Source organism: Bombina bombina, chromosome 5 (genome assembly GCF_027579735.1).
Source record: "Bombina bombina isolate aBomBom1 chromosome 5, aBomBom1.pri, whole genome shotgun sequence".
NCBI classification, from domain to species: domain Eukaryota; kingdom Metazoa; phylum Chordata; class Amphibia; order Anura; family Bombinatoridae; genus Bombina; species Bombina bombina.
The window spans coordinates 757,680,345-757,707,105 of record NC_069503.1 but is presented as its reverse complement, the minus strand read 5'-3'; the positions used below and the strand labels follow the sequence as shown (position 1 = coordinate 757,707,105).

Sequence of the window (26,761 nt, the reverse complement as noted above, 5' to 3'; positions counted from 1 at the left end):
AAACAAAAAGGAAAGGACTTCCGGTAGGAGGGGCTAAGCAAGCAGACGCGTGTGAAGTACGCTGCCTGCTTCCAGAGGCCTAAGAAAGGAGCCGCGGCATCGAGTGCCTATAGGCGGGCCGAAATCACCCAGCCCAGGACCCGTAACTGCCGCCAAGGAGGCCTACAGCCCTGCAGAAATTGCGGACATCGGCCTAAAAGGCCCATCTGCAGAGGCTGTCCAAAGAGTTCCCAGTGACACACGCTGTCCGCCAGGACCCAAAGGAGCAAGTGGTGAGCGGATACAGCAGTGGGACAGGTCTCCTATACAGCCACTTCTTGCCCCAGGAGGAGAGGTGACAAGCGTTCCTTGTCGACCAGCTCAGGAAAGAGGCTAAAGGGATCCTGAGTACAGCACCACCTCGACCTGCCAGTAAGTCCAGATATTTGGAAGAGCAGCAGGAGAGAAAGTCCTGCAGAGGGGCGGAACCACAGATACCAGAAACATCTTCACAGAATAAGATAAGTTTGGATTTACCTTTTCTTATCAACCTTACTAATAACTTTGCTGAATAATGACTGTATACAATCGGTAGAGGGGGGAGGGGTGTCAGGTGTAAAGCCAGATTGTGAACATAATAGAGCTCCTGCGAGAGTAGGGCCTGACATAAGCCACCCATCCCCCCCCAACCCCCCTCAACCCTTACAGCACAGCATAACCCCCAGAAGATTAAAATGTCCTGAAAGAAAGAGCTCCAGAATATGAACATTTTAATATCTCCCCTATAAGAAGAAAATAGGGTAAAGAGAGCACTCATAAAGGAAAGCAAAGCAAATAACTGGTCTATAGGGGGAAGGAGCTAGGAAAAAGAAAAAAGAGACTTTTTAAGAAGAAGGAGGGAAGAAGAAAAGGAGAGAAGGAAGGAAAAGGAAGAAGGAAGGGGAAAGAAAAGAGAATAAAGAGAGAAGAAGGGAGGAAGAGAAAGGAGGAAGAAAAGAAAAGGGAAAAAACACAGATTAATAACTGGGCTAACTGTTGGAAAGAAAGGAAAAAAAAAAGACAAGAGAAGTGAGAGAGCGGGAGGAGAGAGAAGGAGAGAGAAGGAGAGGAGAAGTGAGGGGGAAGGAAAAAGGAAAAAAAAAAAAAAAAAAAAGTCCTGAATTGTTTTCTTTCTTTTCCCATTTTTCCATTTTTTCACTTAAGAGGGACTCATAAGCGCTTTTTAAGCAACATTTGCCACAACAATAATAGCAGTGGAATAAGCTGCACAAGGACATTGTCTACAGGAACTGTTACTGAATATAATCTAGGGGCAACCCAGGTTTAAAAGAGTAGTGTCATTCATACTCTCTGTGGCTCTCTCTTTTTGCTTGTTAAAATTGGTATAGGCCTAAAAACCATGATAGAAATGTTTATGATGGCAATATTAAGTGTCACCACATGTTTTATATTTAAGCTTCTAGAATATGTCGGTATGCTGTATCTTACAAAATAATATAAGGTTTAAGGCAAAGGTGATGAGTGGTAAATGTGTTAGCTCTATTCCCCAAGAAAGGAAATTATTAGACAACATAGGATATAAGTAAAAGGGATAATATACAACAATATACAACCGAGCTAGCTCTACTCCCTAAGATAGAAGGACAAGGGAAGGGATAGGAAGGTGAGAGGGAGAAGGAAAAGGGGTGAAATTATCTCAGGTTTTAAAGTAACAAGTGCCTGCTAATAAGTGCTAGCTTTATATACTTGAAAAGGAATTTTCTAGCTTTTCTTTTTTTTTTTTTTTTTTTTTTTGCTCTCCTCTTTATTCTCTACTTCTGGGCCAAGGTTTTACATCTTTATAAACACGCACATATTTTCAACTATACACAAAGCTCTGCAAATAAGTCTTAATAGAAGAGGTGAATCAAAGCAGGCTCACTAAAAAACTCTACAAGCCTTAAACAGTCTGTAAGGATAGAAAAATCCTTAAATCTCTTTTGCACCTGATAAGGTGGATAGAGAATTAAAAGCAATTTCAGAGATTTTTTTTTTACACGTAACAGTATGGTAAAAGCCAATAAAAATAAAATAGGCTAAACCTGAATGTAAGAATCTAGGTAAAATTGGTTTGGAACAGATAGTAGTCAAATCTTGGTAGATATAATTTAAATACATCTATAGATAATCCTCTCATTGAAGTAATCGTCAAGACTATACAACAGCTTGGTAAAGGCCAGCTTATTCGCCAGATAGAAATAAAAATTTCAACATCTTTTATACAACGCAAATAATTCAAGACAGAAGAGAAAATAGTAAAACTTGAATAAGTACGTATACCCTCAGCTAAAAGTATAGTCCACAATTCTATTTTAATTTGGAAAAATACTCTCCACTCTCTAACTAATAGTGGTGGGCCTAAAATCTCCTCATTATCAATTACATAGTCTGGAATCACACATTAACACATAGTCTCACTCTCTAAACACAAGTGGATATCATTTAATCTAGGGGGAAAGGAAAAGTTCACATATATATATGGATAAATATTTAAACAAAAGTAAAATCACTTCACCAGGTATGTCGTCCCGAAGTAAAAACCAAGAAAGAAAAGGGAATAGAATATCACAGGATTCACAGGGGGGAATAGGGGAAATAAATCTTTCACAAAGTTCTAACAATGAAGAATTAATTAAGCAGCTTGATGCACTATTCACACCCAAGTTCGACTTAATTCAAAATAATATCACTTCACTAACACTTGAAGTAAAACAATTTGCAACCAGACTCACGTACGCAGAACAGAGAATATCTGATATGGAGGATGGGGCCCTACAGAGGGAACAAACACTATGCACTATGTCCACCCAGATTGAAAATATGAAAAATAAACTTGAGGATTTAGAAAACAGGGCCAGAAGAAATAATTTACGTCTTATTGGCCTAACAGAGGACATACAGGAGAAAGATCTTAAGAGATTTGTGGAGGTAGAACTAATGGCTCTATTAAATATTGGAGATGAAACTCAAAATATAACAATTGAGAGAATACATAGAATAGGCTCAGAGAGACAAGAGGAGGGAAGAAACAAAGCAGGCAGACCGGTTATCATGAAATTGCTGAATTTTCAGGAAAAAATTAAAATTATGAATGCTTATAGGAAAGTAAATGGAGAAGTTATCTATAGAGGCAGAAAACTTTTGTTATTTAATGACTTCTCTTACGAGACATCTAACAAACGACGCTCTCTTGCGCCAATATGTACTAAACTAATACAAGACGGGTGGAGAGTTAGACTTTTGTACCCTGCCAGACTTAGCATTAGTACCACCGCAGGGAACAGGATATTCACAGATGTAGAGGAAGTAAACGAGTTTCTTAAAGAGCATAAAGATAGCTTAGAAAGACAACAAGGCCCTGTAACATGAATAGTGCCCCTGCTCTCTCTGAATCTCTTGATATTGGTTTTAGTTTTTAAGGTTAACACATAAAGGAATATAATGTATACTAACTTTGATTTTAGAAAAATGTATAGAATAAAATTTAGTTATGGGGGAAAATTCCCCTTCAAGGGAAAACTGGAAGGGAAAAGGAAGGACCCCAGCGAAGTAAGGGGAACTAATAAAGTCTTGGTAATTTATAAATTTTTTTTTTTTTTTTTTTTTTTTCTCTCTCTCTTCTCTCTCCCTCACTCCATTCTTCAACTCTTCCCTGTGTGCTGCTATGACCACCCTATCCTGTTAATACTTTACAGTCAGAAACGACTTATCAATAATAGTTAAACCCATAGATTAGTGAAAATGAGTCTTAAAGTAGTTTCGTGGAATATAGGGGGAATAACATCACCCATGAAACGCAAAGCTATTTTGAGATACGCGAAAAAGCTGGGTGCTCAGATATTGCTTTTGCAGGAAACACACCTAAAAGGGGAAGAGGCTATTAAACTAAAAGGGGGTTGGGTGAAAGAGGTGATATATACTACAGGGCATCAAAGGAAAAAAGGAGTGGCCATCCTGTTTAGTAAAACAATAGAATATAAAATTGACAAACTAGTGAGAGACGTGGAAGGAAGGTACATTATATTAGAAGCTGAAATTGCACATAGGAAGATTGTAATTTGCAACGTATATGGTCCAAATGAGGAGGATATTGACTTCTGGCAAGGCTTGCGAGATAAGTTGTTAATATACTCCACGCATACCATAATTATTGGTGGAGACTTCAATATTGCTCCCAATAATACAGTTGATAGAAGTAGAGATAACGGTGAGCAAGCAATAAGACAAAAAACGCTAGATAAATCCACAATAGCCAGAAGAAAAAGAGAGTCTCTTCTTATAAAAAGGTTTCAGCAAGATCTAAAACTAATTGATATATATAGAACTAGACACCCTGATGAGAGGGAATATACATGCCTCTCGAAATCAAAAAAAACTTTATCCAGAATAGACTATTTTCTCATCTCAGAAAAGCTAATAGATTGTATTCAGGAGACACTTATTGATATAATAACTATATCAGACCACGCCCCCATTTCAATTGCATTAGACCCCAAACAAAAGATGCGGAAATCTAATCAGTTCTTCTTTCCAAAATATCTAGCAAAAAATAGTAAGTTTATAAATTTCTTAAGATCTAAATGGGCTGAATATAAACAGTTCAATAATAGCTCTTTTGACAAAACTCACATATACTGGAACGCCGCAAAAGCCGTATTAAGAGGCGAAATTTTGGCATACCAAATAAAGCAAAATAAAAAAACACACGCACATAAAAAGCAGATAACCAACTGCGTGATCAATAAATATTCCAGATATATCCAGACAAAAACTCCAGATAGCTGGCAACAATATATTCAGGCTAAAAAAGACAGAGACATCTACCTTATGCAAAACGAGATTAGAGAAAATATAAAATCCTGCGCACAGTTTTATAGGTATGGCAACAAGGTGGGTAGCTTTCTAGCAAGAATTGACAAAAATCACAAAACCAAAAGCTTTATAAAAAAAATTAAAAATAAAGATCAGATCTGGACTCAAACAGAAGATATACAAAAGGCCTTTCTTGACTATTTCACGGAGCTTTATTCAGCACAGCATATTGATTATACTATCAAGGATTCATTTTGGGAATCCTTGACAGTCCCAAAACTAGAAAATAACTGTTTAACTAAAATCAATGAACCCATTACAGAAAATGAAATAAGACAAACAATTAAAATGATGGCAAATAACAAAGCGGCAGGGCCGGATGGCCTTCCATCCGAATTTTATAAGATTCTCATAGAGGAAATAACCCCTACATTAAATGCTCTGCTGAATGGGCTCTGGAATGGACAGTTGGAGCCATCAGCTGATTTTAATGAATCCATAATAATAGTCATACCTAAGCCTGGAAAAGATTCACAACTAATTGACTCTTACAGGCCCATCTCACTACTCAACATTGATTATAAAATTCTGACCAGCATTCTAGCTAAAAGGATTCAGGCTTCATTAGATACAATAATTCATCCGGAACAAACAGGCTTTATGAAAGGAAGGTCCTCAAATGTTAATCTAAGGAAAGTTTTCTTAACAATCTCAGACCAGTGGTATAATGATAAATATAATAAAAAAGTTAACAAAGAAGATAGTTCAATAGTATCACTGGATGCAAGTAAAGCTTTTGATTCTGTTACATGGGACCACCTTGTTGCCTCTCTTATAAATTTTGGATATTCAGGCAATAGTCTTAATCTAATTAAGAAACTTTATACTGAGTCTAGGGCAGCGATAATTATCAATGGTAACAAAACACCCTACTTCCCCCTCCTAAGAGGGACAAGACAGGGATGCCCTTTGTCGCCCCTAATTTTTAATATTGCATTGGAACCTTTATTGATGGCTTTGAGAAATAATATACAGGGGATTGAGTTAGGAGGCAAGAGAATACAGTTAGCGGTCTATGCAGATGACCTACTGGTATTTTCTAGAAATTCAAAGATAAATTTTAATAAAATGTGCCAGATTATAAAAAACTATGGCTCTTTTTCAGGATACCATATCAACCAGTCTAAATCTGAAGTATTATGGCTTCAAAAAAAACAAGATTCAGAAACTAAAATATTCAAAGAGGTAACTAAATATATGACATACCTGGGGGTCAAAATATCCAGAGACCCTTCAGAATGGTACGCTTTAAACATTGGTAATGGCATTAGACAATTCTGCGAAACTCTCAAAAGGTGGACTTCATTGCCACTTTCTCTCTCTGGTAAGATAAATTTACTTAAGATGATTGCACTCCCTAGGCTATTGTATCTTTTCCAGAATATTCCTTTCTTAATTAAGAAACAGGAGATTAAAACATCTAATCAGGCAATTAAGGAATACTTATGGACGAATAATAGACCTAGACTGAGCTATCAAAAATTAACACTTAAAAAAGAATATTTGGGCCTGGGTCTTCCTAACTTAATAATATATAACCTGGTGGCAGTGACAAAGATTGCTCTTGATTGGCTCCTAGAGAGTAATCACTTCACTTTGCCAGAGATAGAAAATGGTTTGATAAAACCTCTTTATTTAAAAAATATCCTCCATCTTGAGGTTAAGAACCTTCCACCATATGTTAAAAAAATAGATTTGCTTAGGGATACAATTGTAGCCTGGCACAGAACATGTAAATATTTAGGTATACACCCCTATGCAACACGATACTTAACTATCAAAGGAAACTCAGAATTCAAACAGGGTCACTCATCCAAAATATTTTCAGACTGGCAAGAAAAGGGATTATCCAACATTATTCAACTAACAAAAAATAACCAGGGAATAATTCAAGTTGAAGATTTTGAAACAATTAAAAATAAATATCTCCTCTCTGAGAAACATTATTTCTCATTTTTACAAATTAGGCATTATTGCCTTAAATTAATACAAATACAAGGGAATAACTGGGATCTTGCACCACTAGTTCCGGTAATTAATCTTATCAAAAGTGGTAAATACTCAATATCCCCGCTATATAACCTATTAAATAATATAAACTACAAACAACATATTGAAAGTGGAACTGTAAAATGGAGGGAAGTTCACTTTCCGAATCTTACTACGCAAGTAATACTAAAAAGCGTGGAAAGAGTGGAGGAAGCATCATTAGCTATCCCTATGCGTGAACAGCACGTAAAGTTAATGTGGATGGTATATATCACACCTGAGAAGATTGCTAAATGGGGTGGCACAGGGGAAGGAGCGTTCTGCATTAAATGCAGACAACCAAAGACAAACCTAATCCATAGCTTTTGGCTATGCCCCAAGATACAAGGTTTTTGGGGAAAGATAAATTTCTGGCTGAGCAAAGTTTATCAAATTCAAATACTCTTACAACCAGATCAGATCTTTTTTTTTCACTACAAAAAAGAACACCTACAAAATCGGAAATTTATAACGATGATAATTTTGTTAGCTAGAAATCTTATATTAAAAGGATGGAAACAGGCCAAACCACCTTCCTTTGGGAATCTTGGGGAAATTATTCATCACCAATTTCTCATAGAATTACAAGACACTATATACCACATTGACAACAACATAACACGTTTCTTTAGCAAATGGGAGAAGTGGATTAAATCTAGAGAGATCGAAGAGCAAAAGAAAATAATTGGAAACTTCAAAAATACAATCTATATGGAAAATTGCAGATTGAGAGGAGAATGGCTTTTTGAAATACCCGATCAGGCCTAGATATCAGAGGGAGGGGGAAGAGAGGAGAGAGAGAATTTTTTTTTTTTTTTTTTTTTTTTTTTTTTTTTTTTTGTTATTTTATAAGACGTAAATATTTCTATGTGATTTAAGATGTTATAACTTTAAATTGAATATTGTATATACAGATCCCAGGGGGGGAAAAGGCACCAATATAGACAGAAAGACTTTTCTTTTGTGTTGTTTCTGTGGTTGAAAAGGGGAAAGGACAAAGGTTTGTTAGTTTTTTTTTTTTCTCTTATGCTTTCTTTCTTTATGATAATAGAAAGGGGGAAAAAGGAATACCTCTTTATATCTTTATGTTTATTATGCTTTATGGACAGGTATCCTCCCTAAAAGATTTAATTTTCTCTGTTTGAGACCAAGATTGGGTAAATATATACTGCATTATATATTAGTTGAAACATGAACCAAACAGTATGAAAATGTTATAATATGATTTTGTCAAAACTGGAAAGATTGATTGTTTAAGATTTGTAACTGATGTATAAATCTAATAAACCTTTTTAAAAAAAGAAAAAAAAAAAAAAAAAACATGTATATGCACACATACACATGTCTAAATATGTGTATGTATATATATATATGTGTGTATTTATGTTTTACTGTATATTTACTGAACATATTTAACAGTCCAAAGTTCACTTACAGGATAATGTAATTTGTATTGTAAAGACATATTTCTATATATACCTATATCTGTGTATCTATTCCTATAGATGTATAGGTATAGATATCTGTTTCTTTCATGTAATTAACAAGAGTCCATGAGCTAGTGACGTATGGGATATACATTCCTACCAGGAGGGGCAAAGTTTCCCAAACCTTAAAATGCCTATAAATACACCCCTCACCACACCCACAAATCAGTTTTACAAACTTTGCCTCCAAGGGAGGTGGTGAAGTAAGTTTGTGCTAGATTCTACGTTGATATGCGCTCCGCAGCAAGTTGGAGCCCGGTTTTCCTCTCAGCGTGCAGTGAATGTCAGAGGGATGTGAGGAGAGTATTGCCTATTGAATGCAGTGATCTCCTTCTACGGGGTCTATTTCATAAGGTTCTCTGTTATCGGTCGTAGAGATTCATCTCTTACCTCCCTTTTCAGATCGACGATATACTCTTATATTTACCATTTCCTCTACTGATTCTCGTTTCAGTACTGGTTTGGCTTTCTACAATCATGTAGATGAGTGTCCTGGGGTAAGTAAGTCTTATTTTCTGTGACACTCTAAGCTATGGTTGGGCACTTTATTTATAAAGTTCTAAATATATGTATTCAAACATTTATTTGCCTTGACTCAGAATGTTCAACATTCCTTATTTTCAGACAGTCAGTTTCATATTTGGGATTATGCTTTAATTATCATATTTTTTCTTACCTCAAAAATTTGACTTTTTCCCTGTGGGCTGTTAGGCTCGCGGGGGCTGAAAATGCTTCATTTTATTGCGTCATTTTTGGCGCGGACTTTTTTGGCGCAAAAATTCATTTCCGTTTCCGGCGTCATACGTGTCGCCGGAAGTTGCGTCATTTTTTGACGTTATTTTGCGCCAAAAATGTCGGCGTTCCGGATGTTGCGTCATTTTTGGCGCAAAAAGCATTTAGGCGCCAAATAATGTGGGCGTCTTTTTTGGCGCCAAAAAATATGGGCGTCGCTTTTGTCTCCACATTATTTCAGTCTCATTTTTTATTTGCTTCTGGTTGCTAGAAGCTTGATGTTTGGCATTTTTTTCCCATTCCTGAAACTGTCTTATAAGGAATTTGATCTATTTTGCTTTATATGTTGTTTTTTCTCTTACATATTGCAAGATGTCTCACGTTGCATCTGAGCCAGAAGATACTACAGGAAAACCTCTGCCTGCTGGATCTACCAAAGCTAAGTGTATCTGCTGTAAACTTTTGGTAGTTATTCCTCCAGCTGTTGTTTGTATTAAATGTCATGACAAACTTGTTAATGCAGATAATATTTCCTTTAGTGATGTACCATTGCCTGTTGCAGTTCCCTCAACATCTAAGGTGCAGAATGTTCCTGATAACATAAGAGATTTTGTTTCTGAATCCATAAAGAAGGCTTTGTCTGTTATTTCTCCTTCTAGTAAACGTAAAAAGTCTTTTAAATCTTCTCTTTCTACAGATGAATTTTTAAATGAACACCATCATTCTGATTCTTTGGACTCTTCTGGTTCAGAGGATTCTGTCTCAGAGATTGATGCTGATAAATCTTCATATTTATTTAAGATGGAATTTATTCGCTCTTTACTTAAAGAAGTACTAATTGCTTTAGAAATAGAGGATTCTAGTCCTCTTGATACTAATTCTATACGTTTAGATAAGGTTTTTAAAGCTCCTGCGGTTATTCCAGAAGTCTTTCCTGTTCCTAATGCTATTTCTGCAGTAATTGCTAAGGAATGGGATAGATTGGGTAATTCATTTACTCCTTCTAAACGTTTTAAGCAATTATATCCTGTTCCGCCTGACAGGTTAGAATTTTGGGACAAAATCCCTAAAGTTGATGGGGCTATTTCTACCCTTGCTAAACGTACTACCATTCCTACATCAGATGGTACCTCGTTTAAGGATCCTTTAGATAGAAAAATTGAATCTTTTCTAAGAAAAGCTTATCTATGTTCAGGTAATCTTCTTAGACCTGCTATATCATTGGCTGATGTTGCTGCAGCTTCAACTTTTTGGTTGGAAACTCTAGCGCAACAAGTAACAAATCGTGATTCTCATGATATTATTATTCTTCTCCAGCATGCTAATAATTTCATCTGTGATGCCATTTTTGATATTATTAGAGTTGATGTTAGATTTATGTCTCTGGCTATCTTAGCCAGAAGAGCTTTATGGCTTAAGACTTGGAATGCTGATATGGCTTCTAAATCAACTCTACTTTCCATTTCTTTCCAGGGAAACAAATTATTTGGTTCTCAGTTGGATTCTATTATTTCAACTGTTACTGGTGGGAAAGGAACTTTTTTACCACAGGATAAAAAGTCTAAAGGTAAAAACAGGGCTAACAATCGTTTTCGATCCTTTCGTTTCAACAAAGAACAAAAGCCTGATCCTTCGTCCTCAGGAGCAGTTTCAGTTTGGAAACCATCTCCAGTCTGGAATAAATCCAAGCCTGCTAGAAAGGCAAAGCCTGCTTCTAAGTTCACATGAAGGTACGGCCCTCATTCCAGTTCCGCTGGTAGGGGGCAGGTTACGTTTTTTCAAAGAAATTTGGATCAATTCTGTTCACAATCTTTGGATTCAGAACATTGTTTCAGAAGGGTACAGAATTGGTTTCAAGATGAGACCTCCTGCAAAGAGATTTTTTCTTTCCCATGTCCCAGTAAATCCAGTGAAAGCTCAAGCATTTCTGAATTGTGTTTCAGATCTAGAGTTGGCTGGAGTAATTATGCCAGTTCCAGTTCCGGAACAGGGGATGGGGTTTTATTCAAATCTCTTCATTGTACCAAAGAAGGAGAATTCCTTCAGACCAGTTCTGGATCTAAAATTATTGAATCGCTATGTAAGGATACCAACGTTCAAGATGGTAACTGTAAGGACTATATTGCCTTTTGTTCAGCAAGGGAATTATATGTCCACAATAGATTTACAGGATGCATATCTGCATATTCCGATTCATCCAGATCATTATCAGTTCCTGAGATTCTCTTTTCTAGACAAGCATTACCAATTTGTGGCTCTACCGTTTGGCCTTGCTACAGCTCCAAGAATTTTCACAAAGATTCTCGGTGCCCTTCTGTCTGTAATCAGAGAACAGGGTATTGTGGTATTTCCTTATTTGGACGATATCTTGGTACTTGCTCCGTCTTTACATTTAGCAGAGTCTCATACGAATCGACTTGTGTTGTTTCTTCAAGATCATGGTTGGAGGATCAATTTACTAAAAAGTTCTTTGATTCCTCAAACAAGGGTAACCTTTCTGGGTTTCCAGATAGATTCAGTGTCCATGACTCTGTCTTTAACAGACAAGAGACGTCTAAAATTGATTACAGCTTGTCGAAACCTTCAGTCACAATCATTCCCTTCGGTAGCCTTATGCATGGAAATTCTAGGTCTTATGACTGCTGCATCGGACGCGATCCCCTTTGCTCGTTTTCACATGCGACCTCTTCAGCTCTGTATGCTGAACCAATGGTGCAGGGATTACACGAAGATATCTCAATTAATATCTTTAAAACCGATTGTTCGACACTCTCTAACGTGGTGGACAGATCACCATCGTTTAATTCAGGGGGCTTCTTTTGTTCTTCCGACCTGGACTGTAATTTCAACAGATGCAAGTCTCACAGGTTGGGGAGCTGTGTGGGGATCTCTGACGGCACAAGGAGTTTGGGAATCTCAGGAGGTGAGATTACCGATCAATATTTTGGAACTCCGTGCAATTTTCAGAGCTCTTCAGTTTTGGCCTCTTCTGAAGAGAGAATCGTTCATTTGTTTTCAGACAGACAATGTCACAACTGTGGCATACATCAATCATCAAGGAGGGACTCACAGTCCTCTGGCTATGAAAGAAGTATCTCGAATTTTGGTTTGGGCGGAATCCAGCTCCTGTCTAATCTCTGCGGTTCATATCCCAGGTGTAGACAATTGGGAAGCGGATTATCTCAGTCGCCAAACGTTGCATCCGGGCGAATGGTCTCTTCACCCAGAGGTATTTCTTCAGATTGTTCAATTGTGGGGGCTCCCAGAGATAGATCTGATGGCCTCTCATCTAAACAAGAAACTTCCCAGGTATCTGTCCAGATCCCGGGATCCTCAGGCGGAGGCAGTGGATGCATTATCACTTCCTTGGAAGTATCATCCTGCCTATATCTTTCCGCCTCTAGTTCTTCTTCCAAGAGTAATCTCCAAGATTCTGAGGGAATGCTCGTTTGTTCTGCTAATAGCTCCGGCATGGCCTCACAGGTTTTGGTATGCGGATCTTGTCCGGATGGCATCTTGCCAGCCATGGACTCTTCCGTTAAGACCAGACCTTCTGTCACAAGGTCCTTTTTTCCATCCGGATCTGAAATCCTTAAATTTAAAGGTATGGAGATTGAACGCTTGATTCTTGGTCATAGAGGTTTCTCTGACTCCGTGATTAATACTATGTTACAGGCTCGTAAATCTGTATCTCGAGAGATATATTATAGAGTCTGGAAGACTTATATTTCTTGGTGTCTTTCTCATCATTTTTCTTGGCATTCTTTTAGAATACCGAGAATTTTACAATTTCTTCAGGATGGTTTGGATAAGGGTTTGTCCGCAAGTTCTTTGAAAGGACAAATCTCTGCTCTTTCTGTTCTTTTTCACAGAAAGATTGCTATTCTTCCTGATATTCATTGTTTTGTACAAGCTTTGGTTCGTATAAAACCTGTCATTAAGTCAATTTCTCCTCCTTGGAGTTTGAATTTGGTTCTGGGAGCTCTTCAAGCTTCTCCGTTTGAACCTATGCATTCATTGGACATTAAATTACTTTCTTGGAAAGTTTTGTTCCTTTTGGCTATCTCTTCTGCTAGAAGAGTTTCTGAATTATCTGCTCTTTCATGTGAGTCTCCTTTTCTGATTTTTCATCAGGATAAGGCGGTGTTGCGAACTTCTTTTGAATTTTTACCTAAAGTTGTGAATTCCAACAACATTAGTAGAGAAATTGTGGTTCCTTCATTATGTCCTAATCCTAAGAATTCTAAGGAGAAATCATTGCATTCTTTGGATGTTGTTAGAGCTTTGAAATATTATGTTGAAGCTACGAAATCTTTCCGTAAGACTTCTAGTCTATTTGTTATCTTTTCCGGTTCTAGGAAAGGCCAGAAAGCTTCTGCCATTTCTTTGGCATCTTGGTTGAAATCTTTAATTCATCTTGCCTATGTTGAGTCGGGTAAAACTCCGCCTCAAAGAATTACAGCTCATTCTACTAGGTCAGTATCTACTTCCTGGGCGTTTAGGAATGAAGCTTCGGTTGACCAGATCTGCAAAGCAGCAACTTGGTCTTCTTTGCATACTTTTACTAAATTCTACCATTTTGATGTATTTTCTTCTTCTGAAGCAGTTTTTGGTAGAAAAGTTCTTCAGGCAGCGGTTTCAGTTTGAATCTTCTGCTTATGTTTTTTGTTAAACTTTATTTTGGGTGTGGATTATTTTCAGCAGGAATTGGCTGTCTTTATTTTATCCCTCCCTCTCTAGTGACTCTTGTGTGGAAAGATCCACATCTTGGGTAGTCATTATCCCATACGTCACTAGCTCATGGACTCTTGTTAATTACATGAAAGAAAACATAATTTATGTAAGAACTTACCTGATAAATTCATTTCTTTCATATTAACAAGAGTCCATGAGGCCCACCCTTTTTTGTGGTGGTTATGATTTTTTTGTATAAAGCACAATTATTCCAATTCCTTATTTTATATGCTTCGCACTTTTTCTTATCACCCCACTTCTTGGCTATTCGTTAAACTGATTTGTGGGTGTGGTGAGGGGTGTATTTATAGGCATTTTAAGGTTTGGGAAACTTTGCCCCTCCTGGTAGGAATGTATATCCCATACGTCACTAGCTCATGGACTCTTGTTAATATGAAAGAAATGAATTTATCAGGTAAGTTCTTACATAAATTATGTTTTTACATTAAAATTATATATATATATATATATATATATATATATCCAATTTGCAGAACCAAGCACTCACGTTTCAATTTGTTTGCCCAGGTGCAGGTACATAAATGTGTATATAGTCTAAAGCAGAGACCGCACACTCAGGCCTTAGAAAACAAAAGTGATTTTAATTCACTGTAACGTTTCTGGGTTTCCCCCTTTATCAAACATAAACAATAAGCATAGATAACATACCTTACTTTATACCCAACACCAACACCACAATTCAGCTCTGCCAAGCAGGACCTCCCTCAGCGTCTCCTCCCCGCAACTGTGCATGCGTGGAACAACTCGATGGAAGCCCAACCTGGCCAACTGTAAAAAACAAAACAGAAATACTGTAATAGCAATACGGGACAAGAAACATATCTAATACAGATATTCACCCTGACAGTCTACACATATAATTAGATATAGTTAGATGATGCTGACTAGCTATTTGTATACAACTACTAGTGATAATATCTATATACCGTGATTGTATATGGCTCATGCTACCATGCTAATCATGGACTAAATGTTTGTGATTTGTCATCATGTCACTACATCTATTTCTAGAACAAAAGCAGTGAGCTAACGCTTAATTAAAGCGAGTGTATAGATCTACATCTGACTTATTAAGACCTGTAGGTGCAAACTACCTTCTGTATGTATATGTGGGGTGACCAGATCTAGGAATATGTGTTGTGTACTATTCACCAACTTCACCAAGCAGTGATTCAAACCTTCTCCCAGCTGATGAGTAGCAAAAACTACGAAACAGTCTGTCCTGGGATGGTTATGAATCACTGCACTAACCCTAGCTAAGCTTATAAGCTGTGTGAACAGCTATGCTTTGGCGTAAAGGGAATCTGCTGAAAACCAGACTTGAAGTAAAAAGGTGTGTCATTGTGAACGTAATTTGCATATCTTACCCAGAATCATTTGCTGCATTGAAAACACTGTAATTCAGAGGTTTTCTGTGGGAAAACAAGCCTTCTGGCCTGTCTAGATTTGTTAATGAACTACACAATGAGGTTTTTTTTGGGTTTTTTGTGCGTAGTGGAGGATTTTAAACTCACCTTTTATCTCCCCCTAATTTTAAATGTTGTTGTATATAGAAATATATTTTTAATAATACAAATTACATTTGTGTCTATGTGAAAATCATAGGACTGTAAAATATGTGTAACGTTCATCGGGGTTCGTAATTTAGGTCTAATGCCGGTGTCGGGTTAGTGCACATGAAGAATTGCTAACTTCAATGCACGTTATGAAACATTACAATAAAATATTTAAAAATATTGATAATTTCTCCTGTTAAGTGTAGTCAGTCCACGGGTCATCATTACTTATGGGATATTAACTCCTCCCCAACAGGAAGTGCAAGAGGATCACCCAAGCAGAGCTGCTATATAGCTCCTCCCCTCTACGTCACACCCAGTCATTCTCTTGCACCCAACTAATAGATAGGATGTGTGAGAGGACTGTGGTGATTAAACTTAGTTTTTTATATCTTCAATCAAAAGTTTGTTATTTTAAACGACACCGGAGTGTGTTGTTTCCTTTTCAGGCAGAATTTGAAGAAGAATCTACCTGAGTTTTTTGTATATGATCTTAGCGGACGTAACTAAGATCCGTTTGCTGTTCTCGGCCATTCTGAGGAGTAAGGTAACTTCAGATCAGGGGACAGCGGGCAGGTTCACCTGCAAAGAGGTATGTTGCAGTATATTATTTTCTAAGGAATGGAATTGACTTTGAAAATACTGCTAATACCGATATAATGTAAGTACAGCCTTAAATGCAGTAGTAGCAACTGGTATCAGACTGACATGTATATATGTTAACACTTAAGTATTTCTGGGGAATGGCACTTCACTGGAAAAATACTGTATGCATATAACTTTTAGCCTATCTTGCAGTGGGAGCGACTAGCAGCAGGCTTTTTAATGACATTTCATATATTAGATTTAAACGTTTACTGGCATGTTAAATCGTTTAATTATCTGAGGTACTTGGTGAAAATTGTTTTGGGCTTTATTTTCCACATGGCTGTCGTTGTTTTAAATTAAAACAGTTTACTGAGCTTCCCTCACTGTTGTAGTGTGAGTGGGAGGGGCCTATTTTGGCGCTTTTTCTACGCATCAGAAATTCAGTCACAGTCTGTCTTTTTCTCCCTGCATGATCCAGGACGTCTCCACAGAGCTCAGGGGTCTTCAAAACTAGTTTTGAGGGAGGTAATCACTCACAGCAGACCTGTGAGACTGTGCTTGACTGTGATAAAAACGCTTATATTGTCAATTGTTATACGTTTTTTTCTGATATTAAGGGTTAATCATCCATTGCTAATGTGTGCAATCCTTTGCTAAATACGGTTCATTGTTATTCAACTGTGACGGTTTTTGTGTGCTTCTTAAAGGCACAGTAACGTTTTTACATATTGCTTGTAAATTTAGTTGAAAAGTATTTCCAAGCTTGCTAGTCTAATTGCTAGTTTGTTTAAACATGTCTGACACAGAGGAAACTCTTTGTGCAATATGTTCAAAAGCCAAGGTGGAGCCCAATAGAAATTTATGTACTAATTGCATTGATGCTACTTTAAATAAAAGTCAATCTGTACATGTTAAGCAACATTCACCAGACAACGAGGGGGAAGTTATGCCGACTAACTTGCCTCACGTGTCAGTACCTGCATCTCCCGCTCAGGAGGTGCGTGATATTGTAACGCCGAGTACATCAGGGCGGCCATTACAAATCACTTTACAAGACATGGCTAATGTTATGACTGAAGTTTTGTCTAAATTGCCAGAACTTAGAGGTAAACGAGATCACTCTGGGATGAGAACAGAGTATACTGATAATGCTAGGGCCATGTCTGATACTGCGTCACAATATGCAGAGCATGAGGACGGAGAGCTTCATTCTGCGGGTGACGGATCTGATCCAAATAAATTGGATTCAGACATTTCAAATTTTAAGTTTAAGCTGGAAAACCTCTGTGTATTGCTAGGGGAGGTGTTAGCGGCTCTGAATGATTGTAACACAGTTGCAATCCCAGAGAAAATGTGTAGGTTGGATAAATATTTTGCGGTACCGACGAGTACTGACGTTTTTCCTATACCTAAGAGACTTACTGAAATTATTACTAAGGAGTGGGACAGACCCGGTGTGCCTTTCTCACCCCCTCCTATATTCAGAAAAATGTTTCCAATAGACACCACCACACTTATGGCAAACGGTCCCTAAGGTGGAGGGAGCAGTTTCTACTTTAGCTAAGCGTACCACTATCCCGGTGGAGGATAGCTGTGATTTTTCAGATCCAATGGATAAAAAGTTAGAGGGTTACCTTAAGAAAATGTTTGTTCAACAAGGTTTTATATTACAACCCCTTGCATGCATTGTGCCTGTCACGGCTGCGGCAGCATTTTGGTTTGAGTCTCTGGAAGACACCCTTGACTCAGCGACATTAGATGAGATTTCACTTAAGCTTAAAACCCTTAAGCTAGCTAATTCATTTATTTCTGATGCCGTAGTACATTTAACTAAACTTACGGCTAAGAATTCCGGATTCGCCATTCAGGCACGCAGAGCGCTGTGGCTAAAATCCTGGTCAGCTGATGTAACTTCTAAATCGAAACTACTTAACATACCTTTCAAGGGGCAGACTTTATTCGGGCCTGGTTTGAAAGAAATTTTCGCTGATATTACGGGAGGTAAAGGCCATGCCCTGCCTCAAGACAGAGCCAAACCCAGAGCTAGACAGTCTAATTTTCGTGCCTTTCGTAATTTCAAGGCAGGAGCAGCTTCAACTTCCTCTGCTCCAAAACAGGAAGGAGCGGTTGCTCGCTACAGACAAGGCTGGAAACCTAACCAGGCCTGGAACAAGGGCAAGCAGGCCAGAAAGCCTGCTGCTGCCCCAAGACAGCATGAAGTGAGGGCCCCCGATCCGGTAACGGATCTAGTGGGGGGCAGACTCTCTCTCTTCGCCCAGGCTTGGGCAAGAGATGTCCAGGATCCCTGGGCGTTGGAGATCATATCTCAGGGATATCTTCTGGACTTCAAAGCTTCTCCTCCACAAGGGAGATTTCACCTTTCAAGGTTGTCAACAAACCAGATAAAGAAAGAGGCGTTTCTACGCTGTGTACAAGACCTTTTACTAATGGGAGTGATCCATCCGGTTCCACGGTCGGAACACGGACAAGGGTTTTACTCAAACCTGTTTGTGGTTCCCAAAAAAGAGGGAACCTTCAGACCAATATTGGATTTAAAGATCCTAAACAAATTCCTAAGAGTTCCATCATTCAAGATGGAAACTATTCGGACAATCTTACCCATGATCCAAAGAGGTCAGTACATGACCACAGTGGATCTAAAGGATGCTTACCTTCACATACCGATTCACAGAAAACATTACCGGTATCTAAGGTTTGCCTTCCTAGACAAACATTACCAGTTTGTAGCTCTTCCCTTCGGGTTGGCTACGGCTCCAAGAATCTTTACAAAGGTTCTGGGCTCTCTTCTGGCGGTACTAAGACCGCGAGGAATTTCGGTAGCTCCGTACCTAGACGACATTCTGATACAAGCGTCAAGCTTTCAAACTGCCAAGCCTCATACAGAGTTAGTACTGGCATTTCTGAGATCACATGGGTGGAAAGTAAACGAGGAGAAGAGTTCTCTCTTACCACTCACAAGAGTTCCCTTCTTGGGGACTCTCATAGATTCTGTAGAAATGAAAATTTACCTGACAGAGGACAGGTTAACAAAGCTTCTAAATGCTTGCCGTGCCCTTCATTCCATTCAACACCCGTCAGTGGCTCAATGCATGGAGGTAATCGGCTTAATGGTAGCGGCAATGGACATAGTACCTTTTGCACGCCTGCACCTCAGACCGCTGCAATTGTGCATGCTAAGTCAGTGGAATGGGGATTACTCAGATTTGTCCCCTATGCTGAATCTGGATCAGGAGACCAGAGATTCTCTTCTATGGTGGCTTTCTCGGCCACATCTGTCCAGGGGGATGCCCTTCAGCAGGCCAGACTGTACAATTGTAACTACAGACGCCAGCCTTCTAGATTGGGGCGCTGTCTGGAATTCCCTGAAGACTCAGGGATCATGGACTCAAGAGGAGAGTCTCCTTCCAATAAACATTCTGGAATTGAGAGCAGTTCTCAATGCCCTACTGGCTTGGCCTCAGTTAGCAACTCTGAGGTTTATCAGGTTTCAGTCGGACAACATCACGACTGTGGCTTACATCAACCATCAGGGAGGGACAAGAAGTTCCCTAGCGATGATGGAAGTATCAAAGATAATTCGCTGGGCAGAGTCTCACTCTTGCCACCTGTCAGCGATCCACATCCCAGGAGTGGACAACTGGGAGGTGGATTTCCTAAGTCGCCAGACTTTTCATCCGGGGGAGTGGGAACTTCATCCGGAGGTATTTGCCCAAATACTTCGACGTTGGGGCAAACCAGATATGGATCTCATGGCGTCTCGCCGGAACGCCAAGCTTCCTCGTTACGGGTCCAGGTCCAGGGACCCGGGAGCGGTCCTGATAGATGCCTTGACAGCACCTTGGACCTTCAGGATGGCTTATGTGTTTCCACCTTTCCCGATGCTTCCTCGTTTGATTGCAAGGATCAAACAGGAGACAGCATCAGTGATTCTAATAGCGCCTGCGTGGCCACGCAGGACCTGGTATGCAGATCTAGTGGACATGTCATCCTGTCCACCTTGGTCTCTGCCTCTGAGACAGGACCTTCTAATTCAGGGTCCTTTCAAACATCAAAACCTAATTTCTCTGAAGCTGACTGCATGGAAATTGAACGCTTAATTTTATCAAAGCGTGGATTTTCAGAGCCAGTAATTGATACCTTAATACAGGCTAGGAAACCTGTTACCAGGAAAATTTACCATAAGATATGGCGTAAATACTTACACTGGTGCGAATCCAAGGGTTACTCATGGAGTAAGGTTAGGATTCCTAGGATATTATCTTTTCTACAAGAAGGTTTAGAAAAGGTTTTATCTGCTAGTTCGTTAAAGGGACAGATCTCAGCTCTGTCCATCCTTTTACACAAGCGTCTGTCAGAAGTTCCAGACGTTCAGGCTTTTTGTCAGGCTTTGGCCAGGATTAAGCCTGTGTTTAAATCTGTTGCTCCGCCGTGGAGCTTAAACTTAGTTCTTAACGTTTTACAGGGTGTTCCGTTTGAACCCCTTCACTCCATTGATATCAAGCTGTTATCTTGGAAAGTTCTGTTTTTAATGGCTATTTCCTCGGCTCGTAGAGTCTCTGAATTATCAGCCTTACATTGTGATTCTCCGTATCTGATTTTTCATTCAGATAAGGTAGTTCTGCGTACTAAACCTGGGTTCTTACCTAAGGTAGTCACTAACAAGAGATTGTTGTTCCATCATTGTGTCCTAACCCTTCTTCAAAGAAGGAACGACTTCTGCACAATCTAGATGTAGTCCGTGCCCTGAAATTTTATTTACAGGCAACTAAAGATTTTCGACAAACTTCTTCCCTGTTTGTCGTTTATTCTGGACAGAGGAGAGGTCAAAAAGCATCTGCTACCTCTCTATCCTTTTGGCTTCGTAGCATAATACGTTTAGCCTATGAGACTGCTGGACAGCAACCTCCTGAAAGGATTACAGCTCATTCTACTAGAGCTGTGGCTTCCACTTGGGCCTTTAAGAACGAGGCCTCTGTTGAACAGATTTGCAAGGCTGCAACTTGGTGTTTCTCTTCATACTTTTTCCAAATTTTCCAAATTTGACACTTTTGCTTTTCGGAGGCTGTTTTTGGGAGAAAGGTTCTTCAGGCAGTGGTTCCTTCCGTATAGAGATCCTGGCTGTCCCTCCCCTCATCCGTGTACTTAGCTTTGGTATTGGTATCCCATAAGTAATGATGACCCGTGGACTGACTACACTTAACAGGAGAAAACATAATTTATGCTTACCTGATAAATTCCTTTCTCCTGTAGTGTAGTCAGTCCACGGCCCGCCCTGTTTTTTAAGGCAGGTCTAAATTTTTTAATTATACCCCAGTCACCACTGCACCCTATAGTTTCTCCTTTCTCGTTTGGTTCTCGGTCGAATGACTGGGTGTGACGTAGAGGGGAGGAGCTATATAGCAGCTCTGCTTGGGTGATCCTCTTGCACTTCTTGTTGGGGAGGAGTTAATATCCCATAAGTAATGATGACCCGTGGACTGACTACACTACAGGAGAAAGGAATTTATCAGGTAAGCATAAATTATGTTTTTCAATAATTATTATACATAAAAATATAGAAATATATTCTATGGATTAATTAGAATTTGTTTACAGCATGTATAATAATGTTTAATAATTATTAATATTTTTTAATATTTAATATTTCAATAAAGCGCATGGAAGTTACTAATTCTCTTTGTGCGCTAAACCGACGTTAGACCTAAATTGTGAACCTAGATGCACTTTACGCATATTTTACATTTCTATTTTCTTCACATAGAAAAAAAAATCTATTTCTGTATATATCAAACAAAGTAGCAAAGGTGGCACACATTATGAGAAGCAAAACAGTTTATGCTGCCATTGCTATGAGGTGTTGTACTGATCCTATCTGCTTTGAATTTTTATATATATATATATATGATAATGTTAATAGATAGATGACTATACCTATATATCTATAGGAGTAGATATATGTGTGTGTGTATATATATATAGAGAGAGAGTGAGATATTTACTATAATTAAATTTTCTGTATGTGAAGAACTTTTGAAGGTTAAATATTCATAACTTCTGTCGGGTTCGCACGCGAGCGATAAGTGTTAGTGTTTTTCTTCTGCACTCTCCTTGACTTCAATGGGGAGAATATTTTAACCTGGTCGCAATATTTGGTTAACGTGCATTGGGTTTTGCTTATGTGCAAACTTTTTACTTTCAGCTTGTAATACACACGTTTCCTGACTCACGCAAAAAGCTTCTGTCTAATGAAGTTTACGCTTGAGTGGGAACGCTAAATAGCGCTACATTAGTAGCCCTTGGTGTGAAGCATGACATTTTTTTTCTCCTTATTCCTTTATATGATCAAAGGAAGACGGTGCCATCCATTGCACTGCCTTTTTCATCCTATACTGGTATAATGAGGGTTAAGGACACCACCAGTAAACACAAAAGCACAGTTACATCAAACCACTGGACATTGCACAGAGACATTGGAATATTCTTACTGTTTCTCCCATGAGCTCATGGTTTTTTACAAGTCAGCCTCCAAGGCACTTATTCTGCCTGGTAGCATTATGAAATAGGAGAACCCCTTCTAAGATTCAGATGGTCATAGGAAAATTAACAATTACTTTCAACACTAGGCAGCAGGAAGATTTGTGGTGAGGGAAAGCCGCTGTGCCCCATGTCTCCTAATACCTTAGTAATAACAGTCACCACTAGACACAAGGAAGGTATTTTAATGAATTAATGGATGGAGAAAGTGGGGATTTCCCCCTTTATTCACACAGGCACCACTCTCTAACTCACAGAGGAGAGGAAAGTAGTGAAAAGGTTAAACGTCCTGCAGTAAAGAGCGATTGTGACTCTCTTACGGCTCCTGGTACAATGCTAAATAAGCCACAGCAGTGGTCTTATGGGCGGTCCAGCCAATAAAACAAACAAAAAAAAAGTCTTTATCAGCCAGTAACCATATGGTTTTGTCATATTACTCTTCAATTGAAGGAAGGGAAATTCAGCATTGAAATACGTGGTGTTTTCGCAGTTAGTGGCTATATGTTTTTGTTGTTGTTAGGGCTTATAGTTCCAGGCTTCTCTGAGCAAACACAAATATAGAGTATCATATTCAATAGAGGAAGCGTATGGTCTTCTGAAAAAAATATGATGTGTGTGAGTAACGGAATAACACAAAACAGAACACAGAAATCAATCTTTTTAAATGCAAAGCGTTCAAAGTCTAAAACTGTTTCAGCAATGAGGAGAGAAATGATTCCTAAACAAGGGTGTTTAAAGGGACAGTCTACACCAGGGCTCAACAAACCTAGGAGCCTGGGAGCCACTGGCTCCTAGAATTTTACCCTTGGCTCCTAACTTTTTGGGTTATTCTCCATACATCTATATACAAATCCCACTGTCTGGCTCCTAAAAATTTGTCTGGCTCCTAAATATTCTTACAAAATATGAAAATAGTGGCACTACTCCATAGTTGATTCGTATAAAAGCATAAAGTTTATTAGACATCAATTAAAAGGCATACACAAATGCAGAACCCATATGACATGTTTCGGCAGACAATGCCTTAATCATAGATGTGTTCTCTGGTTAAACCAACACACTTTTAAAAAACAAGATGTGATGCTATTGGGTATTTTCTACTCACATGACCTAATTATCTTCCAATGTTAAAGGGATATGTTACCTTAAAGGGACATTACACACTCATTTTTTTCTTTGCATAATTGTTTTGCAGACGATCTATTTATATAGCCCATAAAGTTTTTTTGTTTTTTTTAATGTATATTTTTGCTTATTTTAAAATAACATTGCTCTGATTTTCAGACTCCTAACCAAACCCCAAAGTTTTAGGAGAATACCGTCAGATACCTGCTCCAGCTTGCTCCTGTTTGTGTAAAGGGTCTTTTCATATGCAAAAGAAGGGGGAGGGGGGAGTGTCTTATTTCCCACTTGCAGTGGGCTTTCCTGCTGCCTTTTCAACAGAGCTAAACTGAGAGCTTCTAAGTAAGTTTTTAAACAGTTTTATACTGGATTTTTATATCAGTATCTGTGCATCTTATTTTTTATTGTAGTGTCTATTACATGCAGTTATATGAAAATTGGTGTATACTGTCCCTTTAAAGACATTGTTCTTTTATTCATTGTTAAAATCAATTAGACCTTATCTATTTACATATTGTTGACAATCAGCAACTAGAATATTGACACTTAAAGAAATAGCTGTATATGTTTGCATACATCTGATACATTTAGAGATTTAGTAACTGTTGCTATATCATATTTGTTACTTAAAGTGAATGTAAGTTTTGATGCAAAAGTGCCCGGTTTTTAAAAATTCAATTAAAAACAGGGGCACTTTAATTCATCAAAATTTACATTTCACTTGTTGTGAAAAAATACTTTTTAAACTTGACAGCCGCTCTAGCTTACCCCGGCGTTGCAAGCCATTTCTGACATCAGAAATGATGGATAGGTCATCCTCCAATTACGGCTTCCCCCGGGGGAATCAGTGTCTGATTCAACACCGTGATTAGAGGAAGCCGGATTCCTCATTTTAGACCCAGGAAGAGGCATTGCGACGGGCGGAGGAAGCTGGAGCGGCTGTCAGGATTAACAGGTAAGTTTTTTTTCACAAGGAGTGAAATGTAAATTTTGATGAATTAAAGTGCCAGTTTTTAATTGAATTTTTAAAAAACGGGCACTTTAGCATCAAAATTTACATTCACTTTAATAAACATAATATTAATAAATACCTTCCATAGAGTGCCCACTAAATAATGGTTTACTGCACTTTGGTGGTCCCTAATATGAGGTGTGCATAACATTTGAACAGGGTATTGCATATCATTGAATATGATTATGTAAAAATAAACCAGTTTATTGTTGTTCTTACTAAGTTATTATTTACATAAAACTCCTCTATATTTATAGATTGTTAAGCAAATTCTAGATTTCCACTTTGCTACTCACAAGCGTTATTCTCAAAAATTTATGACATCAAAGGCTGAATTTAAAGCCTTTGGTAACTCGGGTACACAAAGTAAAAATCCAGTATGTTTCCCTCTTATACAGAATCTTTTCAATATTGCCCCCTACCTCACTTTCTCTATAACTGTCCATTTGAATGTGGTGGTTACTTGTTTGTGGTCATTTATAAAGTGTCTTGCTCATTCTGAACACCCATCTGATGTTTCTAATGTTTAAAAGGTGCTCCCTAATCCGCTCACGGACCTCTCGTGAGGTGCACCGCAACATCCTGCTTCTCACAGCTTGTACACCATATTAGATAGACCACATAACTCGACCTACAGTTTACACATGAAGACATTTGGTAGCTTTTCCCAGTGATACTTGACAAGAAGATATCTCCCCTGTTCATGAAGCTGCATGCTTTACAGGTGCTTTACAGTTGGCATTACTGGCTCCTAATGTTTAAACAGATTTGTCAGGCACTGGTCTACACTAAAATTGTTATTGTTTATAAAGACAGATCACGCCTTTGCTACCCATTCCCCAGCTTTTCACAGCCAAAATTGTTATATTAATATACTTTATAACATTTAAACCTCTAAATTTCTGCCTTTTTCTAAGCCACTACAGACAGCCTCTTATCACATGCTTTTTATTTGCTTTTCACAACAGGAGACTGCTAGTTCATGTGGGCCATATAGATAACATTGTGTTCACACCCGAGAAGTTATTTAAGATTTAGCACAACACAGTACTAAATGCAAGTCAATAGATAATAAATAAAAAGTCATGTGATCAGGGGGCTGTCAGAAGATGCTTAGATAGATCAGAGAGGTAAAAAGTAAATTAATATAACTGTGTTGGTTATGCAAAACTGGGGAATTGGTAATGAAGGGATTATCTATCTTTTATAACAATACAAATTATAATGTAAACTGTCCCTTTAATTGTTGTAGTATTGATGTAGGTTACACATTTGCTCAAAAATTAGAAAATTTAAAAGGTGCCATAATGTTTTCTTATCTATATTTTCATTACTTTTATATTTTCTTAAAGCGACATTCTGGTCAAAACTGAAATGCACATAGAGAATTTACATCTTTGAAAAGAAACATATTTACAGTATACATACTGTATTTTGGCAAAATGCTTCAAGTAAACGTTATCGCTGTTTAAGTGTTAGCATTGTTATCTGCAAGTGAATGCGAAGCATAGCTAGATATTCGCAGTTCACCGTTATTTTAAATACTGCAGCTGCTCAGAGAGTAAATGGGGGCTTTAATCGTGTCAGCAATGATGCAAATTGAGTCATTAACAGTTGATACAAGCACCCTAGACTCTCTGAGCAAGTGATGTTCTTAAAATGCTGGTGCACAGAGCATATCAAATCCCTAATGCATGAGCATCTCACCTTAGTAGTAAAGTAGTGCATTAAATAACAACTGGAGAAATGACATCATACAAATGTGTATCTGAAAATGTACCTTGCTACACCGCTCTAAGGTTAATTATAAGATATTTCTTTCACCAATTGTTCTATAACTTCACGTCACATGGTGTGGGTGGACATGTCAGAACTCTTCTGGATTTCCCCCTTTATGCACACAGGGGCCACTCTCTAACTCACAGGGGGGAGGGGGGGGAAGTGTTAAAAGTCCTGGAGCAAAGAGATATTGTGATGCTTTTTCGGCTCCAGGTAAAATCAGATGCTGAAAGTGTGCAGGATTACATAATGTATCT

The 26,761-nt window shown here is 38.3% G+C and overlaps 1 protein-coding gene across 2 annotated transcripts in view; it reads left to right on the top strand.

Moving 5' to 3' along the window:
- Positions 1-26,761, top strand: part of ATP9B (ATPase phospholipid transporting 9B (putative)) — a 1,400,042-nt gene that overhangs the window by 1,248,875 nt on the left and 124,406 nt on the right. The gene's annotated exons all lie outside the window — the stretch shown is intronic.